The sequence below is a fragment of the Hemitrygon akajei genome, chromosome 1 (assembly GCF_048418815.1).
Source record: "Hemitrygon akajei chromosome 1, sHemAka1.3, whole genome shotgun sequence".
NCBI lineage: Eukaryota > Metazoa > Chordata > Chondrichthyes > Myliobatiformes > Dasyatidae > Hemitrygon > Hemitrygon akajei.
In genome coordinates this window covers 200045617-200053716 of record NC_133124.1, presented here as the reverse complement: position 1 = coordinate 200053716, position 8100 = coordinate 200045617, and positions in this window count along the sequence as shown.

The following is an 8100-nucleotide window of genomic DNA, read 5'->3' as shown; positions in this document are numbered from 1 at the left end:
TAATACAGAAATATATAAATAACCAATACATGTGAAGAACATGAGATGAAGAGTTCTTGAAAGTGAGTCTGTAGGTTGTGCGAACAGTTCAGTGACTGGACAAGTGAAGTTGAGTGAAATTATCCCTTCTGATTTAAGAGCCTGATGGTTGAGGGGTAATAACTGTTCCTGATCCTGGTGGTGTGAGCCATGTGGTCCTGTACCCTCTTCCTGCCATTGTAAGGAGAAGGGAGAATGACCTGGGTGGTGTGGGTCTTTTTTGATGGATGCTGTTTTCCTATGATAATGCTCCATGCAGATGTGCTCAGTGGTGGGCTATTTGTGATGGACTAGGCCGTATCCACCACTTTTTGAAGGATTTTCCACTCAAGGGCAATGGTGTTTCCATACCAGGCTGTGAAGCACTTTCGAGGTCTTTCTTTCCTTTTGTATACTCTCCACCACACATCTACAGAAGTTTGTCAAAGTTTTAGGTGTCATGTCGAATCTTCCCAAACTTCTAAGGAAGTAGAGGTGCTGCCACGATTCCTCATAATTGCACTTACATGCTAGGCCCAGGACAGGTCCTCGGAAATGGTAACACCAAGGAATTTAAAGTTGCCTACCCTCTCCCCCGACGAGGGCCGACTTGTGGAAAAACAGCTTCCTCCTGCTGAAGTCAATAAGCAGCTCTGTGGTCTTGCCGACATTGAGTAAGAGATTGCTCTTGCACCGCTCAGCCAGACTTTCAGTCTCCTTCCTGTATGTTGCTTTGATTCGGTCCATGACACAACTGTCGAGCATCCATCGTCGACTCAAGTTCAGTCCGGAATTTCCACTTTGCCCATGAGGTTGCTTGCAATCTTCTTTGTCACCGGACTTGAATGCCTCTGACGTGGCCCTCAGCAGGTATTGTATCTCATGGTTCATCTAGGCTTCTGGTTGGGGAAAAGTCCGAACGATTTTGTGGGAACACACTCGTATTTTTTAATATAAAGTCCGTGGCAACCGCAATGGTTCGTTCAGATCCCTGATGAGTCCTTGAATCCGGCCCAGTCTACGGACTCGAAGCGACCCCTTAGTCGCTCCTCTGCCTCCTGCGGCCACCTCTTCTCCAAAGTCTCAAGCTGTAAACGTTTCAGCGGCTTTCGAATAAGGAATGCAGCGGTTTTCTTTTTTTCACTTTTAACCATTGACTTTTAATCCATTTAACAACTTATTCAACCAGTAACTTTTTTTGGGGGGGAGGGGAATAAATTGCTTTTTTAAGGCTACTGCAGTGCAGCTGCAAATAAATATTTATGTTTCCGAATTGCTTTTCGCACACTTCAAGGTGCTTCACAACCAATGAAGTATTTTTGGAATGTCGACAACAATGTGACAATGATCAAATAACCCACTTTTAACTCAGGGATAAATAGCAAAAGATACAAAAGTATGATAAAAGTACCATCAAGCCCAGGGAGAGTTTCTATCCCGCTGTTATAAGCCTCTCCAATAGACTTTGTACAATAAAGGTAAACTCGCGATGTTACAAGCCACCAGGTCATAACCTTTGCACTTGCTGTTCTGGACTGCTTTTCTACCGCCTTAATGTGCTGATGTACGGAACGATCTGTCTGGATGGCAGGAAAATGAAGGCTTTTCACTGATCAAGGTACATGCCACAATAACAAAGCAATTAGCAACACTGGTTAGGGCTGTGGCCCAGCTGCTGCCTCAACGTGCCAGACCCAGCTTTAATCCTGATCTCTGGTGCTGACAGTGTGGAGTCCGCACGTTCTCCCTGTGAGGGCCCTGGTTTCCTCCCTCAAAGATATGTGGTTTAGCAGATTATGGGGCCACAGTGAACTGTCCCCAGTCTGCAGAGTCTGGGGGATATCTACAGTGCCGGTGGGCTAAAAGACCTGTTACCTTCCTGACTTTCTGGCGTCGGGGTAACTCTCCTCAACTTCAGAGCAGTTAAACTTAATGTTTGCCTCTGTTTAACATTGCAGCACCCTCAACACTGATAGACAGGAACATCTCCAGAGATTTTGAAAATACAACAGAACAGTCCTTTAGTCCACAGTTGTACCAACCTATATAAACCTATTCCATGATTAATCTAACACTTTCCTCCTACATAACCCATAACCTTTCATTTTTCTTACATCCATGTGCCCACCTACGAGTCTCTTAAATGTCTCTAATGTATCAGCCTCTACCCCCTGGCAGCATATTCCAGACAATGTCTCATGATCTTAGAAACATCTGTTAAATCGCCTTTGTTAAATCATCTTTGGCTCTAAAGAAAAAAGCCCTAGTTTTCTCATATGTTCTCAAACCAGGCAGCATCTTGGTAAATTTCCTTTGTACCCTCTCTAAAGTTTCCACATCCTTCCTATAATGAGGTGACCAGAACTGAACACAATACTCCAAGCGTGGTCTAACTAGGGTTTTATAGAGGAGCTCTCTCCTCACAGCTCTTGAACTCAGTCCCTTGACTAATGAAAGCTAATGCACCATATGTCTTTGTAACCACCCTATCAACAAGTGTGACAACTTTGAGTGATATGGGCATGGACCTCAATCTGCTTGTCCAATTTTTGTGCTTAGGATTGCTGCACCCAACCTCCAGCCCCACTGCAAGAGAAGGGCCCTTGACTGCCATTTTGAAATACACCAGGCTGAGTTTGCTGATGACCTTTGGCCTTGTCGCATCAGGATATTTGGGGTGGTCAGGAACCCACTTTGGGCTGTAGAGCAGTGACACAAAAAAAGGAAACCATTTGAAATACACAAAGTTGATTGTTAAAATCTGGGCGCGGAATAAAATCCCATAGGGTGGGGAGCAGATTAACCTTGCATTGTGCACAGTTACTGATATTTAATTCCTGTCAACTAATTTAATTTTAGATCAGTTGTTGTAAATCGCTGAAAATTGGCTCAATGCTGCTTTGTTTTGCCTCACTGCTCAAGACCAATTCTTAACGCAAAGACTTGGCACTTCTCATGATCCCCAAATATTCCGAAGCATTTTCCAACATTTAAGTGGAAATCACAGTTACAGTGCAAAAAGCAGGAGTCAAACTGCATCCAGCAAACAGGTAATGTTTAGTGATATTAAATGAAGGATAACACTGGCCCCCTTCCCTGATCTTATACTTTCTCCCACTGCGGAAGGCACTGGCCCTGTACAAGAACGTGCGCTTTCGACACTGCGGCAATCCTTCAATACTGGATTGGTGTGATAGATGAAAATTTGTACCCCGAACGGAGATGCATTTGCAGATTTCCAATTATTAAGCCATAATTCACAACTTTTAAAGAAATTAGGATCAAATCACTCTTGCCATATCAGTGCTCTGATTCAAGATTTTTAAAATGTCACTCCCCATATACAAGTGCAAGGAGAATGAAATAATTGTTACTCCAGCACAAATAAAATACAAATAATTTAAAAAAAAACCAAAATAAATATAAATACACAAGATGGCCTCTATACATAGATTGATTGTATGCCCATAAAGTGACGATTTAGAGTGAAAGATCTTCCACTGCAGTTGTTATTTCTGTTTCTCTTTCCACAGCTGCTCCCTGCATTGCTCAGTGTTTCCATCGTTTTCTGCTTTATTTCGGACTTCCAGCAACGGCAGTTCATTGAGTTACCACCACTTGTCACCTTGCAGATTCACTTGGTACAGCTAACATGCCAGTTATTTCGTAAGTGTGTTTGTTAAAGTGTTAAACGTTTTAGGATTCAAAAATGGAGTTAGGACTACAAAAGTAGAGGAGTTGTGTTGAATCTGTAGAAAACATTTCTTGAGGTAATAACTGGAGTACTGTGTTATATCTGGTTATCTAATTATAGGAGATGTGTTTGTCGATCTGCCTCTTTACCAGAGGACTTTAGGTTCAGACCCAGGGAGTAATTGTCAAACACAATTTACTTAAAAGCACATACTGTTTACTAGCAAGCTTGTGTTGCTCAGTTGACAAAACAAGGTTGCCGCTCATAGAGCCTGGGAAGGTCCGCCATCGAGTCAGCCCCGAATACTGTCGGGGGCTGCTTGTTAAACATTCACTATCACATACATACTCTGATAAGGGTACACAGAGCAGCTTTCTCATGCAACAAACACTTTTCTGTTCATACTTAATTCTCACAGCACACCTTGTCCAGCTGCCAATAAGTCAGTTAGATTTTAGCCCTTTTAATTCTGTATATAATTCCTCATGTAGGGCTGAGAGAAGGAATAGAGCAATCGCAGGAATGAGGGATAAGTTCTAAAGTTTGACGAAGCTAAGTTGTTCTTCTCAGGGCAAATAAAAATGGGGGTGGGGTAAAGTAGATGTGTGCAAGGTCAGGACTGGTTAAGGGGAGTTGTTTCCATTGGCTGACAGATAAGCATGGAGGGGGGTGAGCAGATTGATTTTTGTTAGCAAAATATACAATATGAGGAAAAAATTTATGTCCCCCAGTTTTGGCTTTGAGGGAGAATAATGTAGAAGGTAGAATATGAGAAAAATTGATAGATCATAATTGATTGAACTACCAGGAGCCAGCCCAGACTTGATCAGCTGAATAACTTCCTTTTATCCCACAAGAGTAAAGAGTCAATGTTTCAGGCTGAAGCCTTTCATCAGGCCTCAGTCTGAAATGTTAACTCTTCAGTCCTTTCCATCGTTGCTGCCTGACCTGCCAAGCTCCTCCAGCACTTTTGTGTGTTGAACTGTGGACTTCCAGCGAATGCTTCTATCCCAGAACAATTCCACGATTCTCTAAATTTCACATTACCCACTTTTTTTTTGCTAAAAGATCAACAATCCCAAATAGCTGTTCCAATTTGAATGCAAAGACAGTTGCTCACTGTCCAGAGGGAAGACTAAAAAATTGAATCCAAAGAGAGTTACCCACTCTCGACGGAAGACTAAAGAAAGAATGAGACAGAAAAGGCAGGTGAGAAAATTTTAAAGTGTCAGTCAATTATTTCATTTGCAACTCACCAGTTCCAGTAAAGCGCCCTTTGAAATTCTATCCCAGAGTTGCTTCAGCACTTTTATCTGCCAGCACTTGCTGAATAGACTTCCACAGACATCCAAATCCATTCAGAAAAATTGGTTGACAAATTTTCTTTGATTATAAGCTCTGTGAATTCATTAATTAGTTTCACTTGGGATGCATTATGCAATTGATTGATGTCGGCTTTGCAGCGTTAACGGACACAGCTTCATGGCTGTGTATTCTTCCAGGTGAGAGAAAGACAATTGCCTGGCCAAAGTTGGCCCCAACATGCTTTCAGTGTAGTAAAGTGTGCTGGCGGGTGGGGAACAATTTTTAAAATTTCATTTCAAATGTTGCTACAGGATAACATTTTGTTTCTATAATATCCCATATCATTTCCATCAGCAGTGCCAATAGTTTCCAAAAGAGGCTAACTGATGAGAAACACTTATCCAGAAATGCGAACGCAGACAGAAGCTATTCAGTTCCAGTGACTTAAGCAGAAATGAAAACATGCTGGAACTCTTGATCAAGCAGGGAGATCAGCACAGGTACCCCAATCTTAAACACAAGAGATTCTGCAGATGCTGAAGTAACACATACAAAATGCTGAAGGAATTCAGCAGGCCAGGCAGCATCTATGCAGAGAAATAAACAGTCATCGCTTTGGGCTGAGAGCCTTCATCAGGACCAGTTCTAATCCTGCGTGGGAGGACTTCTGCAGGAGATTTCTAAGCAGAGACCCTTAAAGATGACAGACTCAACAACAAAAGAATATTACACGTGAGGTATTATTTAAAATCAGTTTATAAGTACCTTAGCATTTCACTGCTAATTGAATTTCATGAATGAGGGAAATCAAAAGCTGCATGTCCAAGCTTATGGATGACACTCGTTTAGAAGTGAGTTGTGTAGCAGGATTTTCAAAAGAATGGCAGATAAAATTCAAAGCTGGAGATGCTTCATCTGGATCTAAGAAATAAGAATCAGAGTATTTCCTCAGTAAGCTAGAGATGGAACAGGAGAGAGCAAACATACGTAGGAAATCGGAAGACAATGAAGAAGAAATGCAAACATTTTAGATCATTAGCCTCAATTTCAAGGGAGCAGGAATATAAATATGACTAAACAGTATTTCAGTTGCAGGGTGAAAGCCCACGTGCTGGACAACCTCCATTTCTGGTTGTCACCTCTAGGGTACAATTACCCTTTGAGTATTTACAGAAGGCTTCACCACAATTATACCAGTGAAAGGACTGCATTCGAAGGATAGTTTGCATTCTCTAAAAGAATGATTTTACCCTGTTGGAAAAATGTGGAATGCAAAGCAATATAAGAACTGGGAAGAAAAATGTTTTAAATGCTGGTAATCTACAGCAACGTACACAAAATGCTGTAGAAACTCAGCAGGTCAGGCAGCATCTATGGAGAGGAATAAACAGTCAATGTTTTGGGCTGAGTCCTTCCATCTGGAAATAATGAGTTGCAAATGAAAGAATTGACTGACCTTTAAATTTCCTCACCTGATTTTTCTGTCTCATTCTTTCTTTAGACTTCCCTTGAGAGTAAGCAACTCCCTTTGGATTCAAATTGGGATAGTTATTTGGATTGTTGATCTCTTAGCAGAAAAGTGGGAAACATGATATTTAGAGAATCATGAAATTGTTCCGGGATAGAAGTACAAGAGATTCTGCAGTGCTAGAAATCCAGAGTAACACACACAAAATCCTGGAGGAGTTTGGCAGGTCAGGCAGCATCTATGGAAAGGAGTAAAGAGATAATGCTTCAGACTGAGTCCTGATGAAGGGCCTCGGCCTGCAACATTGACTCTTTACTCCTTTGGGTTAGAAGGAAGCCATTCAGCCCATCAAGTCTGAGCTTGCTCAATCAATTATGATCTATCATTTTTCCCCATACCTTCCAGATTATTCTCCCTCAAAGCCCAAACGGACATGAAACTTTTCCTCATATCTTCTCTCGAATATTTTGCCAAAAAATTCAATCTGTTCCCCTCTCCCTCTATCCTGATGAAGGGTCTTGGACTGAGATGTTGGAATGTTTATTCCTCTCCATACCATAAACTTTGCCTGACCTCTTGAGTTCTTCCAGCATTGTGTGTGTGTTGCTCAAGAAAAACATAATGTTTTATTTCAAAAGGAGCACATTCAAGAGTTGATACCCTTTTTAATTGAGAACCTATCAACCTCTGATTTATACATACCCAATGACTTGGCTTCCACAGCCATCTGTGGCAATGAATTCCATGCATTCACCACCCTCTGTCTAAAGGAATTCCTCATCTGTTTATTCTGAGGCTGTGCCCTCTGCTGCTAAACTCTCTCACCCATTGGAAGCATCCTTGCATGTCTGCTCTGTCTTGGCCTTTGCATACCTTTTATGTAATTTATGATAATACTGTGGAGGTATGGTTTCTATATGGCATATTTTGTGAATTTTTCAATTTATGGTCCAAATCAATTTATGCTAAAACAAGAACCAGTTCATTACCCTGGACCAGCCTTTGTGAGCTTCAAAGGGAGGATATGCTTGGAAGATGGAATAATAAAAGGTGAATCCTGAGGCGATGGCTTGGCAATGTGATGAGTGATTAAGCAGACTGTCCTATACTATTGTTTCTTTCAGAAGGACGAAAGGTAATCTCTGTGGAATGAGAAGTCTCACAAGGCTTGGCAGGATGGATGGAGGATATTACACCCAAGCCTGGGGTGTCGAGAACCAGGAGTCAGCTATTTGGGACTAGACTAATGAGAAGCAAAATGAGAAAGTATATTTCTATCAAATAAAGGTCGGGGCACTGCTGATAACATGAGATTGCTAAGACTAAGAACTGTAGACTTTTGTTGGTTAGCTTTAGCAATGCTCTCGTACAAAGGTGTTCATATGTACACTCAGTGGCCATATTATTAGTTACACCTGCTCGTTTATGCAGACGTCTCATCAGCCAAACATCTCGCAGCAACTCAATACATAAAAGCTTGCAGACATGGTCAAGAGGTTCAGTCGTTGTGTAGACCAAACATCAGGATGGGTAAGAAATGTGGGCTAAGTGACTTTGACTGTGGAATGATTGTTGGTGCCAGAAGGGGTGGTTTGAGTATCTCAGAAATTGCTGA